The 19,235-nt window shown below is 50.1% G+C and overlaps 1 long non-coding RNA gene across 1 annotated transcript; it reads left to right on the top strand.

Annotated features, from left to right (window-relative positions):
• The first annotated feature begins 2,091 nt into the window (after window positions 1-2,091).
• Window positions 2,092-5,668, top strand: LOC118531145 (uncharacterized). Its single transcript, XR_004915007.2, has 3 exons — window positions 2,092-2,326; window positions 3,510-3,646; window positions 5,088-5,668. It is a non-coding gene; the product is annotated as an uncharacterized LOC118531145 (long non-coding RNA).
• Window positions 5,669-19,235: the final 13,567 nt, after the last annotated feature.

Genomic DNA, 19,235 nt, shown 5'->3' with positions numbered 1-19,235 from the left:
GAAAGGTGTATGAATCTTACAAAAACAAATTTCACATAAATGGAATGGACGAGCCAGATTTACCAGACAATTGTTCAAAAGTGGCCCCCAGAGCAGGTATTAACTCATACCCCTATCACATGATAATAATCCTAAATTGGTCATTTAAATGCCTATGATGATTATTCTATTAGTATTATGGACGAGGATTTCTGGGTAGAGATCAAAGTAGATAGAGAAATCTTCAGTCAAGGCCATTCTGCTACCTGCAGTGTAGACAACAGGAGGGGCCCATGTAGAGGCCCGCACCTCAGCACAGAGCCCACTCGCTCCAGGGCATACAAAGGCCCTAAAAGCTTTGGTAACAATGAGAGAAGGTAGACTTTACTGACTATTACACCAGGTTTGATGTTAGATCATAGCTCCATAAAATCAGACGTTGGCAAATTATTGCCCAAGGCTCAAATATGGCCTACTACATGTTTCTGCAAATAAAGTATTATTGAAACAGTGTTATTGCCCATTTGTTTACTTTAGTCTGTGGTAGCTTTTGTTTTACAGCAGCGACTACAACATGGAGCATCTGGACACGAATCCTGTAAGATTTAGTGTCCAATCCTTTGTAGAAGAATCCTGCCAACTCCTGATAAAGTTCATCAATTGTTATTTTTTTTACAGGGCAATCTGTGCTCTTTTAATCTTATGAGGAAGAAAAGATACAACCTGTACTAAATGCGGCATGTTATCCTTAATTGGATCCTGGACAGAAAAGAAACATCAATTGAAAACCAAGTGAAATCTGAATGAAGTCTGTGTAGCTGGGTTAAAAGTAATAGAGCCGTGTTGATTTCAGCGTGCTGGTTACATAGGGAGCTAACATCAGGGGGCTTCTCTGTATGAGCCGTGTGAATGTTCTGAAATTCTAAAATTACTTCAAGATTAAAAAAAAAAAAAGTTTATTTAAAGAAAAATTCTCAGCAAATAGATATTCGAAATAAGCATTCAGAACGTAAAATTAAGTCTGTCTCCAATCATAGCAGCGCTGTGGCCATGAGTCATCCATTCATTTAGTCAATCAACATTTAAGAACTTACAACAGCAACGAAAAAACCTCTTTTACATAAGTATAGATGAACATCAGTGTGCTTTTCTAATTTGGGTAATTTTATCCAAGCCGAATATTGGAACCTGTAAAAATGTTTCTGGCCCAGGTAATGATATCAAAAGTAAAGGAAGAAGGGATGGAAGATTCTTCCTAGGGCAATGCAGACAGGTGAGTGGAGCTCCAGATTTGCAGGTAATTCGGAGGCTGAACAAATAAAGGCTTTCATTTTTAACCTTCCCAGAGGAAGGTTTAAAAAAAAAAAAAGTATGAAATGAATACTTCCTTAAAATATTTATGAGGGGAGAAGTTAAAAAACATCTTTGCACATCTGCCGCTTTGGCACGGGCTGTCGGCTTCCTCCCTTGGACGCCTTCCAGACCCCAGCACCAGGAAGGCATTAACCTAGAGTCAATCCAAATTACCGAGGCTCGGGGACCAGTCTGAGTTTGGGCTGCTTTGTGACAGCAGATCAGAGAGAACTTGTTTATACCCCTGACAGAAAGATCATGCTACGTTCAGACGGAGTTCTGGATGACTGGAAGCCAGACACTTCAAAAGGCGAAAGTGGGAATGAAGCTATGCTTGGGGGCTGAGTGAACGGAGGCGCTCCCACCAGCCCTCCAACCTCAAGCAGCTCAGACAGAGGCCACGGCTCCCGAACTGAGTGGCCAGCAGCGCTTGCCTTTGGAGATCCTGCAAGGTCCTGGGATTTTATTTTTAGTTTATCGATTGCACGAAGAAGGATGATCCTCCTCCCCTTTTCTTGCTAAGGAAATGCCCACCCTCGTGGCTTGAGCGTGTGAGGCCATGGCAGGTGCGCTGCGTGTCCGGTAAGGGGATGAGCATTCTAAGTGCCAACTGTTAGGAAGAGCCTGCCCCCGCTCCCTGCTTCCCAGAGCCCAAGGTCGGGCAGTAACCTCTGCGGTGACCACATGCATCTGCCCCCTCCTTTCTCGGTCTCGGTTTCAGCCCCCCGCAGACTAAGGGGGCAACACTGAACACCCTCGACTCTGAGATTTCAGGTAGTGTGGGGGGTCCAGTGACTTCTGGCACGCAGGTGCTCCCTCGGACCCCACTAGGCACTTCTCCTCCGGCAAAGGCTCCTGCTCAGGCACTTGGGCAAGGTGCTCCTGATATTCCATGTCCTGAAATGCCGAGGGCGCTCTTCGGAGTCCAGCCTGTGGAAGCCACTGTCCCGATAGCCCCTGCGATTCAGGGCATGTGGGGCCTCAGGAAGCACAGGTGAGTTTAGCGGGGGAAATGGTGTTCTTCGAGTTGTATTTCCTGTCATTCAGTGAGAGTCATGGTTTTCTCTCCCAAGCCGGAAATGAAGTGTTTCCTTATCGCCAGAGGCCTGAGACATGGGGTTAGAAGTCCCAACCCCAAAACTAATCCAGTGGCACATGGCATTCCCCAGAATTTGGACTAGATAGATGTGGGGTTCTTTCAGCACCATCCTCAAATGCCAAGGTCTGGGGTTCCCCTGACCTACGGGATCCCTCAAGTATGTTCTTTATTAGCCAACTGACCCAGCTGGGAGCAACCAGATGACCTCAGATGACCCGACCTCACGAGCAGCCGGCCGTTTGAAAACTCACCTGAGATTGGGTGATGGAGCTACATCTAAAATCAAAATGGTGCATCCTCACATTAGAAAGACAGAACTAACCATTTTTTCTGTTAAATTATAGGTATATGCATCTGCTCTTTCTGTGGTTCTTATTCTCTCCTCTTCTGGGTCTGGGATGGTAATACTATATGTAATTTACAAAAGTGTTTTTCCTGTTTAAGAGTATATTTTGCCTTATGCGACCACATTGTGATTTTTTTATGAATATCTTAAAAACCTAATAAAATTAACTGTACTGCCATTTCATGAAATGTGAATATCTCCTCAAATTATAACCTGTACTTTTGTGTTTTTCTACTTAGCTGCATGCTTACCTGTTCCATATCCAATGGCTTGTGGTTAAACATACCCTTTTGTTTAGAAAGTTCGGCTATTTATATATTCTTGTCTCTGAAAATTCTATAGTTTAATTCATTAATTAATAGTCATCTTCATACAAGGGCCCCGCTAATCTTCTCTGTTATCTAGTTCTACCGTACGGGCCACTGAAGCAAGCACTAACTAATACATTTTGAAGTTTTACCCTGTGTCTTAAGCTAGTCCTACAATGATGTCAAAAGTCAGGCTCTTCTTCTATCTGAAATTTCCAATCGTGTAAACTTATGTTTAAAAAATGTATAAATGTATATGTATAAAATTATAATTTTATACAATCTTACCTAATTTATCTGGTTGAGCAAAAACCAGAAAACTTTGCAAACATTACCTTGAAGCTAATGAGTGAGAAGAATGGATGTATTGGATTTGCATTTTACATATTTATGCAGCCGTATTTTTCTGCATGCATCTGGGTAGATACATAATGATGGACGGCCCACAGTCTCCTGAGCATGACGAGTGAAAACCACAGTTCAGTTGCATTTCAGAACTGGAGGAGTTCTTCCAGTCCAAGGAAGCGGTCGGATGAGAGTAATGTTGTAATACAGTCTGTGGTGAGTTCTTTTAAGACACGGCGTTCTGTTCTTGTCATTTCCTGTTCATCTAAACGTAACTTTTGCAATGAGAACGAGGTGGAGGTAGCAATCTAAGAAAATAATTCGTGAGAGAACACACAAAGAAGTAAACATAGATGGCTTGCACATGTTGAGGGAGACTAAGAACGTACCTTCTTAAAGATGTGCTGACCAAGTGTGAGAAAGGACCCCGGGGCTTTGTGTGCGTGTGTGCATGTGTGTGTGTCGGGGGGGGGCGGTGCACGCATGTGTGTGTTTCTATATTCATAGAAGACGAGCCAGAAAGTGCCCATTGATCTGAACTGAACCGGCTTGAACTTGGACACACTGGAATTGCATGAAAGGCATCCCCAGAGGTTGTGGAGGAAATGAACCCAAACCTCTGTTTCCAGTTAGGGTGGAATTAACTTGGTAATTGAGTCTGGCACAGTGACTCTGGGAGCTAGGAATTTTGATGGATGGTGTTCTGTGAGCTAATCCAGGCTGGAGTTTCAACATAAATGACAGGCTTGTTTCCAATTTCAGGGGAAGAGTTAAATTCTAGAGCAAGGATGTCTTCATTTCTCTTTCTCCTCCTCTTCCTCTTGAATTTAGAAATAACTTGCAATAGAAGAGCAAGCAGGGATTTCTCAATGGAGTCTCCCAAAGCAGTGGCGGCTAGCAGGAGGAGGAGAAAGGGCGGGAAGGAGTCCCAGAGCAGCCCTGCAGCAACTCACAAGGGGGTCATCTAAGGCTCCACAGCTCAGCCACACCGGCCTTCCGAGCAACCTCTTCCAGGGGCCACTCGCGATTCCTCCCTGGCTGCAGGCGGGGAGCCCCTTGATCCCAGGTCCCCCACAGGCCAGAGACAGCTATCATAGGGGGTCAGGGAGCCCTGGAGCCCCAGTCGGGTTCTGGGCAGGTGCTCTGGGGCACCAGGCTTGGGTGTGGGGACTCCTCACACAGAGTCCGAAGAGCTGCTCACTGGGCTAACACTGGGCTCTGCAGCTTGAATCTTGGCTGCTCGCACGTGAAGAGCTACGGAAATGTTGACCCTACTAGGACTTGCCTCATTTATAAAAGGGAGATAAACAGCAGTTGTTGTAAGGAAAACCTAAGACATTGAATGGAAAAGCTTAGGGCAGAGCCTAGCACTCATGACAAGTGGCTTTATACGGACCATGCGTTCCATCCAAACTCTCGGAAGGAATCAGGGGGCCCGGAAGTCTTGTCGGCCAGGGGGGCTTTCACGTCCCTTGAGGGGAAGATGAGAGCCAGCTGGAGGGCAGAGAAGGCGTGTCCCTTGTGGAACTGGTGGGAGGTGGCAGGTCATCGAGGGTGCTGGCCCAGAAGCCCCGAGTTCACTGGACTTCTCCAAACTCTAGAGAGAAGAGGGCCGCTCCCCACGCGCTCACACTTTCTCTTCGGTGTTTTCTCTTAGACTGTGGAGAGACTTCGGCTAATCCAGACAACAGGAACAAGAAGTGGGTCAGGTGGTAAAATTCCCTTTGCCCTAAGGTCCCGTCTTGTCTAGTTTTGATCTGATAGCCCTCCCCACATGTCAACTGCAGCACAGAGGCAGCTCACGACGACGTGGACTACGCCCTCGGCAGGTTCAGCTGCCTCTCGTCTTACAAAGCCCTCCCTTCCATGTCACCAGCTCACCCGGCCAGAGCCCCCCAAGCCCTGCGTGGTTCCTACTTGACACCTGTCTTCTCCCTCCTTCCCACTATCCCATCTTTGTAAGACACGCACACAGGAGAATTGGCCGTCCATTGCGTGGTGACAACGAGGATGAACAAGCAAAGTCTTTGTCCTCCAGTGTGTCAGCTGATGGCCGTGGGGTCAAACATCCAGGAGGCAAACCAGCCTCCGGATCACGGCCCATGCCTGAGGCTGTCCTGCAGTCGGAATCCAAGCATGCGTTTTTACAGGGTCCTGAGTCTCAGATTTGCAAGGCTGAGCTTTGGTGTGTGTTTTTAAAAGAACTGAGCCCTATGAAAGCATTCATATTAAAGATGAAATTATTTAATTTGACAAAGGAATGAGTCTCGGGAGATTCAGAGCGAAGCAGGCAGGACTTGGCACATTTCCTTTATTCTCTCTTATCTTAAGCCCTGTATCAAAGAATGTAAACAAAAGCTTTTCCTTTTATATTTATGTGCATCTGTCTAAGTTGGCAATATCAATATGCTCCACACGTAATGGTATATATTTGCTTACTGGGATAGACTGGATTAAAAACTGTTCATCTTTCTGGATGGGCTCTCGCAAGCTACAGATTCAGAAATCCTAAAAGCAAATCTTACTAGAGCAAACACATTTTTTCTCTAGCAGGGCTGTCATGGAAGGGAATGTGCTCTGGGACCGGTGCCCGTACATTTCAGCTATGATTTTAGAACATCATTTTAAAACAAATATATACATACACACACACACATATATATATGTGTATATGTATGTATGTGTATATATATATATATAAAATCTCTAAGTTCACTCCAGCTCAATTTTGATTTTGGTAATGGCTTGCCAACAGTAGGGAAAAAAATTACAAGTGGATCTGGTATTTGTCCCTGATGAATGCTGGTGCAGATAAACATATCCGCTTTCGATGACTAGCTTGTGAAATTTCTCATCACTGCTTTGAAACAACGATGGCCACCGCTCAGCAGCTTCCCTCACTCGTCTCAGGAGATGGATCTCCAAAGCATACTTAAGTGTTTAACCTTTTCAGGAAAGGGCATATTAAAAAGAGTCAAATTCCAGAGAAAATGGAGAGAATCTAATAAATATACATAGATTTTTTTTTCCTAGGCAATCAGTCCATTTTAGATATCAAATATCACCCAGTTTGTTGCAAAATGGACACTGCAGTTTTGAGCCTGCTCGTGGGGGCTGCAGCGGGCATGGTACATCGTGGGGCCAGAAGGAACAGTCGCCCCGGGATTCATCCCATTCAAGTCCGTAACCAAATTATTTGATACAAATATAGGAAGGATATCCAATGTTTGTGCAACCCATGGTGTCTACACACCCATAACCTGTAATCTTTACAGTGCTGGACCTCCAAGCAGGACGAAAGTATAATTTTTTAAAATGTAACTTAATGCATGTCTCTCTCTCTCTCTCTCTCTCTATATATATATATATATACACACAGACCCAAATACAAAGGTCAAGAATTTACCAAAAACTTAAAATAGTGATCTTACAGAGCTAATTAAAATAGTCATATGTACTCATATGGAATTACTGAAATAAATAAGGATAGAGTCCACAATTGAATATTGCTGAGTCACCAAAATAGTGTTGGACACAGTATTTGATGACGGAAAAGATGTTCCCCAAATAGTATTAACTGAAGATAAGAAAATCAGGTTGCAAAGTATGATTGTCTTTTTATAAAAGTAAGTCAAGCGCACAGATGAATACTGGAATAATAACCACCAGAAATTTAACCGTGATTATCTCTGGGCAGGGGAATTACGGGATGTTCTTTCCTTCCTTCAGGTTATCTGCCTTTTGTACTTTATTGATACTGACTAGAAGCGGCTTTTTTCATAAGAAGAACGGGTCCGTGTTCCTTCAGGGTGGAAGCTGGGCGGGAGGCAGCTTGCTCCTGGGACAGGAGCTCTAGATTTCCCCGGGAGCCTCTGACGACAGGAGCAACTTGCAGAAGTTAAAGTTAAACACAGGAGACTCTTTCTCTGCCAAGGGATTTCTCAGGAAGGATGTGCGAGTGTCAGGCAGTCCCCTCCTCCAGGCAGACCCCCACCACATAGCCCTGCTCCTGGAGCCTCGGGTTCCTGGACACGTCCACCCTTTCAACCAGTTTGATTCAGCCCTTCACTCTCCTTCTCTCTTCCTTTTGCCTTTCCAGTGTGGAGGCAGAAAGAAAGAGTCATTTGAACAGGGACCAGGGACACAGGTGAGTTATTTGTATAACCAATGTGTTCTTCAGGAAATATACAAACATTAAAAAAAAAAAAAAAAAGCTTAAGTCAATTGTTGAGGAAAAATACTTTGGGGCAAAAATGACCAAGATAGTAATTGTGGTCTTGCTTTTGCCAGATGCCCTTGGTGTGGCCCACGTTCCCAGCGGCAGAAACAGGCATGCTTGCATGCTTTACATCCTGGTTTCTTTCTTTTTTATAAAAATGTATTTATTTATATTAGAGAAAGAGAGACTGAGTGCATGAGCGGTGGGGGCAGAGGAGAGCCCAATGGGGGGCTTGATCGCAACATCAAGAGCCTGAGATCACGACCTGAGCTGAAACCAAGAGTCGACGCTTAACCAGTGATGCCGCCCGGGCGCCCCGCATCCTGGTTTCTGAGTGCCCTTCCTTAGAGAGGGACCCACAGACTCAGGCTGCCCTATAGGCAGAATGTGGTACAAGACAAGGCAGCTTCCGCCCACCCTGGGCTCAGGTGCTGCTCAAAGGTGTCCGTTGGGCATTGAGTCGCCCTGTGGCCAGGGCCCGAAGCCCCTCCCCACTTACCGTGCCCACTCCATCCGTCTCTCCCTTTGTGAATGCCATGGGCTAGACAAAGGCTGCAGGGTGACGAGACAGAAGTAAGTACTGTTCCATTCCTACTCTCAAGGAGTTCTCATCAAGTAGAGGGAGGCGGATGTACAAATACTTCCATAAAGTGTCGTTCCCAGACGTGGGTTTCACAGGTCAGTGAACGAAAATGGGCTGAGGGATAGACAATAAAGAGAGAAAGAAAAAGAAAAATGAGAGACCAGTTTAGGGTTGCCAGCTAAGGACAATTTTCAAAACGACAACAATTCCCTATACCCTTCTTGCCAAATACTACCATCATCTCATTATAAAAAAAAAAAAAAAAACATACTTTGTCACATGAAGAAAACCCAGGAAGAACATCATCTCAGAATACAGAACAGTCCTTGCCAGTTAGAAAAGCTACGCTGACCTACCACTCCCCCTGTCAATCTCAAGATCTACGACAGTCAACGTTTTTCCGTCTCGTGTGAGGTTAGCGGTGATGTGACACCAGGACAGGACAGGACAAGGCTCTTGGGTAAGGTTTGGTGGGACCTGTGCTGGGTTGGATAAAGTCCCCTCCAAAATCCATGTCTACCCAGAACCTCAAAAGGTGACCTTATGTGGAGAGAGGGTCTTTGCAAATGTAACTTCAAAATGAGGTCCTACTGGATTAGGGTGGGTCCTCATCCAATGGCTGGGCTCTTTCCAAGAAGAGAAGACAGAGGCACAGGGAGCACGCTCTTGAGGAAGGAGGCAGACCCAGAGGGACGTGTCGGCCAGCCCAGGATCCGTGCGCATGGCCAGTAGAAGCTAGGAGAGAGCAGGATCTCCCTCTGAGTCTCTGGAAGAAACAGCCCCAACAGCGCTTTGATGCTGACTTCTGGCCTCCAGAGCCGTGAGAGCATTTCTGTGTTTCAGCCCCTGGTTTGTGAGGCTGTGTTGGGCAACCCCAGGAACTGATAGGAGGATCTGTAAGGACACATCCGTTCACCTGGCCCTGAGGATGTGGAACCACTGAGAAGGTCTGTAGAGATGGGACGTTTGATATGCACCTTGAAAGAAAAATATCTTTCAACAGCCAAAGGGGGAGATCAAGGGTCAAGGGGTCAGGGCAATCTGGGGCCACAGGAACAATAGGAAAGTATGAACCGGGCCCAGGAGCATGCAACAGCCCTCATGGTTGACAGGCGGCCAGGATACGGCAGCCGTGGGGTGCGCTGGGCACAGAGCAGTGCAGGCCCAGTGGAAGCCAGGCTGCTGGGAGCAGGTCATGGGGGAACGGTCGGGGCTACACTCGGGCACCGGGTCTCGATCCTGCAGCCAGTGGAGACGCAGGACACTCTCCATTTACCAAGCTGACCGCTGTGAGGCGGGTCGTTTTTCGAGATTGGAAGGAAAAGGATTTCATAAAACTTCTGAAAGTCAGAGAAGTGGTCAGATCATCTGGCTGACGCTTCTTATGAAGGAACCTAATTGTTAGACATGACCCGTCTCCCTGAAGCATGACTTCTTTCTAACATCGAGGCACAGGGTCCCACAGCCTAGTGCGCATGATGGAAATCAGCAAATCTTACTGCACAATCAGTCTCGCCAGGCTCTGGGCCAGGCACCTACTCTTCATTTCCTCCTTCATAAGCTGGGGATCATCCTCATCATATCCTCATCAAACCTAACTCATAGTCTTATGGGGACGATGGAATGAAATTATGTGTATATATAGCACCGTGTCTGGAACACACGTAGTCAATGCTGACTGGTATCATGTTTATTATTCTTTTTATTGTTATGGGATAGATTATTTGTAGGGATGAACACCCGTGGCAGAAAACCAATTGGAAAAATCGATGATACATTTTACCCAAGAATAATTTAGTGTGGTCCTGAAAGGAAACATAATTCGGATTCCTTAGTGGGGCTCTTGTGTTAGTACACCCTGCCCGGGGGCTTGGCCAGACTCCTAACTGTCAGAATTTTCCTTTCGTCTGGTTCTCTTACGACTGTTCCTCTGCCTCGTTTGTAAGCAATACCAGCGTATGTCACAGGATCCGTGTCGCACAGAGGTGTCCTCATGTCAAGGCTGGCACACCGGCTTGGACCGTCTCTCTCCGCAGGTGAACAAAGTTCATGAGGTCACCGCCAACCGTGTTTCCATTGTTCTTGCCCTTGGGAGATTTCTCTTTTGGGGTCATCACCTTTTTTTTTACTGGTTGGCAAAGATCTACATAAATTAAGGCCAGTAACCATTTGTCAAAAATGCAAACATCTACCCTATCTATATTTGCCTTTTAATTTTGTTCCCGCTTTTGTTTTTTATTCATTTAGCCATTTTGCATCTCATTTTTACATAATCGAATCTATTGACTCTTCCCTCTGCAGGTTCTTCTATCGATTTATGCTTAGAAAACAGCCTTCTAAGGTTGGTTATACTTCTACTTATGTTTTAATTTAGACCCTTTTTTATTTTATGTTGCCTCTCTAATCCATCTGGATTTTTTCTGTATTTTCTTTGAAGTAAAAATCTAAATATTTTTGTCTACTGCTTTGTTGTGTTTTGACAAGTATTTCTTAATCCTAGCATTATTTACTAAAAATGCCAATTTTTGCTTGATTTTTAAAATGCCAATAAAAATAAATAAAATAAAATGCCGACTTGATCACTTGATTGATCAATTCTTTATCTACAGGCTGTCCTTCTGAAAATGCCCTTAAAATTATTGTCAAGATCCATAGATAAGGTGGGGAAAGTGGAGAGCTTACAGACTTGAAAAGAGAACGAGCCAGCGACGCTGGAACAGATCGCTCGAGGAACCCGGCTCTCCCACGGTGGCGGCCTCACCCTGGCTGTAGGCTGCCCCTTTGCTAATAGGTACAGGGCCCGGGGTTCCTTTTGCTGGCTCCTCGGCATTTCCTGAGTGAACATTAATCCCACCTGCAGCTCGCTGAGCAAGTTACTGCAGACTGGAGTGTTTGGCAAACGCAGAGTCTGGGCCAGAGAAAGCACGGAGAGCATGGGCGGGGCAGCCTCCCGATAACGCCTCGTTCCGGAAGGCCACGGCAAGAATCCTGAGAGGCCGCCCTGGGCCCTGACCACACTTGGGCAACAACCGACAGACTGCCTTCACCTGCCCAGGTGGGCTTCCAGGATCCACCTAACGGGTCAGTAAGAAGGCAGGAAAGGAGCCAGGGGACGGCTGGGTAGCGCGGCGCCCTAGAGTACGTCCAGCTGCAGATCCCTCCTGAGGCTCCTGGTAGGTCACAGCCACTGTGCTTCCATCCCGAGTCGAGGCAAGCATTAACTACCCCCCCCACCTCTGTCCCCACGGGCATCACCAGAGACACTGCTGATCATTGATATGCAGACCTGGGTGAGAAGGTCTCTAATTCTCACCAATCTTCATGCCTATTAATCCCTAGGGCAAAATAGGGTGATTTTTTATTAACACTATTCTAGAAATCAGCTGAAACTATTAAAGCATTTGTTCAAGCCTTCCTCTTCTCTGCGCTACAGTTTCCTTCCCCAAAAACTGCGTCCTAAAGCCACTGCGCGGGTTGGAGCTAGGTGGATGTCCGTGCTGGGGGGAAGGAGCCACAGGCAGGCACAGCGGGATGGGCACCTGAGGAGTCTCCTGGAGCCCGAGTGGGTATGGGGGTGTCCGAGAGGGCGTGGCGCCGCCGTAATACCAGTGCCCAGTGGGATGGGATGGAGGGGAGAGGGGCATCCAGAGGAGCGCGATGCAGTGGATGGGGACTGAACTGGGGGGATCTCTGGACTGGGAGCCTGAGCAGGGTGAGGGGGTGGCTCTGCGTTGAGGGAGGCAGGCTCCAGGCCGGAGGAGGAGTGGAGCTGGAGGGGCCGGCAGCCAGAGCCTGCCTCCACGCAGGGGGTGTGGGCAGTGCGAGCGGGGGGCTTACGGGTGGGGGCAGTCGACACGGGGATGCCTGGGCACCGACAGGGGGGAGGAAGCCCGCAAGAGGATGCAGTCTGGTGGGAGGCCAGCGGCATCTGGGGTCTCAACGCAAGGCTGATAGAAAACAGCTAGGGAGGCTCACTGCTGGGCACAGAAGTCACAAACGCAGACGGGGTCAAAGCTAGGGCCCTGTGGTCCTGGATTTGAACTGGGGACACGGGCATGAACTCGTGGTTTTCAACATAAATAGATGTGTCTGGATGTGGGCATAGATATGACTGTGCGTGTATGCATGCCCTCTGGCTCCATCCCCTGCGATCGGGTGCCTGGCACCCAGACCTCGCTTTCTAAACCCCGTTCTCCCTGCGGACACGGCACTTCAGGGAGCCTGGCAGAGGTGAGCCCACAGGCGAGGGAGATGACCTGCGGGCCAGCCTGAGGGGCTCCAAATCTGAGAATATTTGAGAACGTTTGAGCATCAGGAGAGGTGATGATGGTAGCAGACTGCAATCCGTGGGATGAAATGGGGACCGGGGGTCCCTCCCGACAGAGACCAATGCAGAAATACACACAGTAAGTGTTGGACTAGGAGCGGGACACGTTCAAGGTAGTGCCCCACACGATGCGAATTATTTACCAGGGAAAGGGAATGAGAAGCAGGCAGACACCACCTCCATCCGGTGGCCAGAAAGCATCCTCAGTAAAGGGACGGATCACTCCTGCGTCCTTCCTGCCGAACGCATGGACCCAGACGTGGGCACACGTCAGACAGACCCGAATTCTCCATGGTGAGAGTCCAGGAAGACTGAGAACCGTTGTGGTTCCAAAGTGGAGGCTATTGTTCAAAAGGGCATTTTTAGGGCGATGGGACTGCGGTCTGATGATTAGGGGAGTGATGGACGGTGGCTGTTCCTCTGGTTGGGTTGGCTCTAAGCAGCGGTTATTCGGGAGAACGTCCGTGTGTTTAGACAGTCCACGCGGGAGTGTTTGGGGTGATGAGACGTCACTGAGGCAAATTGTTCTCAAAGGTCCAGGAACGCTTCAATCTGTGCTGTGTTTGCAGCTTTCCCATAGGTGGTTTATACTTGTTCAAGAGCAATCACAGACGTCGGGAGGGCGCAGGGGGGACACCTGAGGCGGCGCAGCCCGTGCGCCCTCCCCCACCCCCGGGCACTCCCGGCTCCTCTTGCTCCAGCACCGGCCTGGAGGGCTGCCCGGGTCGCAGGACTGGCAGCCACAATGACACAGGCAGGCTCTAGAAGGCCAGCGCAACGTGCCAGTGTCCCCAGGAAAGGACAGAGAGACAGACAGATGACGCCGGGCGGCTGCCAACCCAGGAGGACTGGGAAGGCTGAGCGGCTCCCGCAGAGAGGGCCAGGAATGCGTGTCCTTGGAACCCAGTCCAGCGAACGCCCCGTGGGAAGATAGCAGGGGATCTGAGGACCGGGGATAATGACAACGTTAAAAATAACCAGAGCCGCATGGACGCCGGGTGCTAAAGCCTCTCCTCGCGCTACCTCCCGTGGCCACGGCGGCCGCCCCGCAGGCAAGAGTACCTGGTGCCCCCCCGGGGCCGGCGGGACGGCCGTGACCTGCGTGGTCACTCTGCTGTGACCACAAATACCAGATCTCTGCGTCCATTCCACCTCAACCAAAGCATTAAAATAGAAAGAAGTAAATGAACGGATGCACAACGTGGCAAAGGTCACCCCGGGCACCCCCGGCAGGGGACAATTCTCTGGGTGCAGCGAGGAGGCAGCGAGGGCCGTGCTCCCAGGCCTGCCCGCCCGAGCCCCGCAGCCCGACCCCAGCAGCCTCGAGGGCCTGCACAGCCCGTCCACAAGCGGCAGCAAGGACCCCCGAGCACGCCTCGCCACCACGTGCTGTGAGCGCCCGGAGGCGGTGGGACGGGCTCCGGGCTCAGCCTGGGCCTGGCAGGCCCGCTCTACTCCTCCTGGAAGCGCACAGCCTCCCTCCTGTGTCCCACCCCCACCGCCCTTCCTCGGCCCTCCTGACTGTGGAAGGGCCTGGGCAAGCAGGGACAGTCACATCCGCTCCTGCAGCTGGAGCCTCCGACCAGGGGCTCCCGGCCAGGGGCTTGCCTCGAACCTCCCTGTCTGACTACGCGTGAGGCCACTCACGTGGGCCTGTGGAGGGTGGGGGGCCCGGAGCCAGCCCCCGTGTCCCTCCCTCCCGCACACGTCCTGCCCAGGAAGGAGGCAGGGGGCCGAGGTGGAGGGCCTCTACAAGGGGCTGCCCTTCCATCCCTTCACAATGCTGTTCCAGTGCACATCTTAGGACAAGTAACCTAGTTACTTTTAGGAGCACGAGGAGGGATACATAATCAGGAACAAAGTTTCTTCTTTTATCTCCCTATTAGCCACTCCCAGTAACCCTGCCCCTTCTGGAAACTTCAGTTCCGCTGACCTCCCCAACGCCCCTGCAGAGGGCCCCGTTCAAAGCCACCCCTGGGACCAAACAGCCCCCCCACTGGTATTCACCGCAGTGACCACAGTAAAGACGCATGGTTTCCCCCAATATATAACTGGCACTTCTGGTACCTGTCATTCACAGCCCCTCATCCATGCAAGATTCCCACTATCCTCAGCAGAAGCCGCAGGTCACTTCCTGCATCTGAGAGCTTGACTGGCCACTGGTGGTCCTTCCCAACCCCTGGTGCTGACCCAGGCAGGCCCACTAGGAACTTTCGGGAAAGACCGACCCAAGGCGGGCCCCAGGGGATCCAATCCAGTCCTTCTATGTAGGGTGCCTCCTCTCTGGGGTCACAAGCTCCGCAGGCGGGTCTCCCCTGCCCCGGCCCTCCTCCCATCTGGGTCGGTGACATTTTCTGACCTTTATGGAAGGCTCCACTTCCCTTCACATTGGCGGCTTCACTACAGTTCTAGAACAACACTCTGCATTAGCCCAGGAAGTGGGCTCTGTGCACGCGGCGCCGACCCATGTGGACGTGCAGTGGTCGCATCAGTGTGCAGAGAGGTCCAGAAGAGAAGCGGCCACCCTGAGGAGCCCCCGGCTTATCAACCATGAAGTGCTTTGGGTCTCTTTAAAGAACAAACTCTGAGTTTTCCTAGCTCCGTTATTGGCGGCTCTGAGAAGATATCACACAGGTTATCCTGACTTTTGGCAACATCCTCTCCTTTTAGTCGGTGCCTATCCAGCCTGGTTGTAGACCACAACCAGATAGACACGGCTAAGTTTGAATTCAGTGCCCCTCTGCCTCCCTCCCTCCCTCCATCACCTCTCTCCCTCCCTCCCTCTGCCTCACTCCCCCTCTTTCCCTCCCCCTCCCTCTCCCTCTTTCCCATTTCTCTCCCTGCCCCCATCACCTCTCCCCCTCTCCCCCTCTCCCTCCCTGTCCCTCCCTCCATCTCCCTTCCTCTCCCTCTTTCTCCCTACTTCTAAGTAACAGGTTTGACCTGGAAATGAGAACAAAATTCTTTGATCAGCTCACTATGAAATTCACTCCTTTGTGGTTGTTTTTTAAAAACTGTGAAGCAAGTATGTATTCCTTATCAAATACCTCAGTGCCATGTTGATTGTGTGCGTGGGTCTCAGTCCCTAAATTCGCTGTAACCTTGTCCGTCTGGCTGGTTTCACATACCCATCCCCCCACCAGTTTGAAGCCGCGATCACTGTGGGCGGATGGCACGGAGGACTGCTGTGTATTTTCGGGTCTCGCGCACAGGGCCGCCTCGACGGGAGCCCAAGGACACCGGGGACCCAGCACCCCAGGACCTCGCTCTGCAGGCCCAGCTCAGCTCCACAGGAACCGCGGACGAGCTGTTACGCCACCAAATCCATTTGGCTCTATTTAGGAACTAAGCACAGGAAGGTAGTTATTGTACAAGATTAGCTTCCTGTAGGCCATAAATTGGCAGTAGCAGAAAAATACAGGATGAATTTATTAGCATGCAAGGTCAGCTGAAAGGAAGAGCAGGCCAGCGATCGCTCTGTTTGCTTTCTTTCAGCTCACCTCCCAAACTGCCTCGGGACTGCAAAAGACCCTTTAACTACTTAATGACTTCTTAATAGTTTTAAGCAAATTCAAAAGGCTGCCGGTTGCAGACGCCTGGAGGGCAGGGCTGCGGGAAGCTGTTAGGAATGCCCTTAGTACCATCAGTACCAGCGGTTCTGACACCTGATTACAAGCCCCTACCATCTCTGGCTTTGCGAGGGTTTGTTTTTGGTTTGGTTTGGTGGGCCTTATTTGGTGTTGATTGGCTAGGTCTTTACTTGGAAGCTAGAATTTTACATTTGGGAAGAAAAGAGCAGCTTCTAACAGTTAAAAAAAAAAAAAAGTGCATGCTTCTTTGGAAACACACAGTTACCCCGTAGTAGAAAGGTGGGATGCACTCCTTATAAAGACATTTATCTGTTCAAGAGAGAGCCAGCCTGCCTTACCTGAGCCTTTCCCCAGTTAGAAACATAACCCACCCTTTTTCCTTTTGATATTTTTTCAAATGGTTTAAAGCTGTCAGGTAAAATTAGGCCCCGCTAGTAGGAGACGAAGTATTTGGATCCGGTTTTCTAGTGCTTTTGCAGGAAAGGTTGTAATTCAAATTTTAATTATACCCGAGATCTGCAGGGAGTTCTGGGAGACCCCCCTCTGTGACTCCGAGGCCCTGGCGCCCCCCCCCGCCCCCCCCCCCGTCTCCAGAGCCTGTGCACCCCCCACCCCCCCCCACCGGGTGCACAGGTGGGACAGGCAGGGGTGCAGGAACAAGGGGAAACGGCCCCTCCTCTGCACCCCTTCCTGGCAGTGGAGAACCTTGTTGGGAATGTGCTTTCCTAATTTCTTCCGGAAGTGCAACACTTTAGGTAGTAAAAAGGTGTGGTGATCAACATGTTCTCACAAAGAAAGGGGCCCAAAGACATTCACTGAGTGAGTGAATCCCCCCTCGGCTTGTTGCCCACTGTTCCCTAGGGCAGCACCTGCTGGTGCCCATAAGCCTGGAGGGGCCCCCAGCTGCCTGCAGGGTCGGCGCAGACGGAGCGGGGTCCAGACTTCCAAGGTGCAGAAAGCCTCCCGCGGGGTGCTGAGATGCTATTCCTCGTATCCCAGGGACTGTTAGTGCTTCCCCAGTGGGTCCGCTTGTCCAAGCTGTGCTGCCCCTATTAAAAAGCTGGAAAGAACTCCCTCCTAACAACAGATCTTAAACAGATGTTCTAGATGTGCTCAGCTGAGCTCAGGCAAAGGGCCACAGAGCAGGTGGGTCAACCTCAGCTCAGTGCCCACCTGCTCAGCCGTGCGGGGGGGTCGGGGGGCTGGAAAAAACCCCACATCCTAGGACTTGCTGAAGGATTGGCTAATAGTAGCTTGACTAGACTCTCAGTCCTCCTTCACTCATCTGGGGAGACAAGGGTCCGGGATGGGTGCAAGTCCCAGCTGCATCTGGCCTCTGCTGGAGTCTCCAGGCCAGACTCAACTCCTTGTGACCTCCCCCAAGCCAGTTATCACAGTAAATCCAGAAATTGAGGGGGAAGTTCACATCCTAAACTGTGCCAGAGAGAGCCTTCACAAGGCCATCCGAGGCCAAACATCAGTTGGCAGGTTCTTCACTGATGCAGGGAGGTGCATCTCTACACAGCCCGAACCCACAGCCCCCAACGGGACAGCTGCTCCTTCCCACGTTGTTCTGATAGGTTCTGCCCATCTTGCCAACCTCTGACCTTCTGCCCAGTCCCCGGCTCCGGGCTGTGTCACGGAAGCCGCGTAGCCAGCTGGGGCATCAGTCCGGGGATGCAAAGTAGAGAACTTCGCCCCTCTGTGAACCCACGGAGGCTCCCGGCCTTGCCGCCTGTGGGGACGCGTCCCCCCGCTGACAGCTGATGTGACCTCCCGGCTGGGGCACACGCCGCCGCTTTGACCTGCCTGCCTCGTCTTACCCGACACGACCCTGCCCGCGCTCGCCCACTGTGATGATGCACCGAGCGGGTCCCGCCGAGTCCCTAGTCACGTCGGGGGGGGGACCCATCGCCCTTACCCAGGTCACAAAGGCACAGAACCCACCAGGTGCTCAGCCTCAGAGGAGCGCCCGGCTGCGAACCCACGAGGCCGGAGCACCGACAGGAGGAAACAGAACCTTCGGGACCGCCAAGCACGCCGTGTCTTGAAAGACCATCAGAAACGAAAGATTGATTCTTTTCACCTCCCCATCCCCCCTTGTGCACACATACGGTGGCTGGTTCTCGACTCAGGGAGACTGGGTGCTGCCCGAATCCAGGAGTAAGCAAATGCTTCTCTCGTGGGTGAGTTCAGAAAATCCTGTTTCCCCGGGCGCCTGGGTGGCTCAGTTGGTTAAGCGACTGCCTTCGGCTCAGGTCATGATCCTGGAGTCCCTGGATCGAGTCCCGCATCGGGCTCCCTGCTCGGCGGGGAGTCTGCTTCTCCCTCTGACCCTCCCCCCTCTCATGTGCTTTCTCTCTCATTCTCTCTCTCTCAAATAAAGAAATAAAAAAAAAAATCTTTAAAAAAAAAAAAAAAAAAAGAAAATCCTGTTTCCCCAACCCAGAGAGCACATCTCAGGGAAAGCCTGAAAATAACCGGGAACGCCCAGCGGCAGTCACCCAGCACAAGGGCACGGTCAAAGCCATTTCCAAGCCGACAGAACAGACAGACTGGGCATTTTAAGACACAGCAGTGTAGCACTGAGTGAGTGAATGAATCGCCGAAGAAACACAGGAGCATCGGTGGGCGATCTCCAGGCATTGCTGACCTAGGATTTAGTGCATTTAAAAAACAGTACATTGCGTTGGTATATTTAAAAAAGATCTTATCATGAAAGTGAAGGAACAAAATGTGGTTTACTGTACAATGGAATATTACCCAGCCATTAAAAAGGGGGGGGAGTCTAGATACAGACACCCACAGGGGTGAACTCGTATGAAGGAGGCCACATAAAAAGGCCACATAATTGTATGATTGCATTTATTTGAAATATCCCGGAATGCTCTAACTAATAGGGACAGAAAGTAGTTTCATGCCGGGGGCTGAGGGTACAGAGGAATGGGGAGAGGAGTCAAATGGATATGGGGCTTCTTTTTAGGATGATGTAGATATTCTGGGATTAGGTATTGTTGATGGATGCACAACTCTGTGATTAAACTGAAAACTATTGACTTGTACAGTTTAAAAGGGTGGATATTATG

Source organism: Halichoerus grypus, chromosome 4 (genome assembly GCF_964656455.1).
Source record: "Halichoerus grypus chromosome 4, mHalGry1.hap1.1, whole genome shotgun sequence".
NCBI classification, from domain to species: Eukaryota; Metazoa; Chordata; class Mammalia; order Carnivora; family Phocidae; genus Halichoerus; species Halichoerus grypus.
Note: the sequence above shows the minus strand (reverse complement) of the source record. Positions and strands in the feature narration are given on the sequence as shown.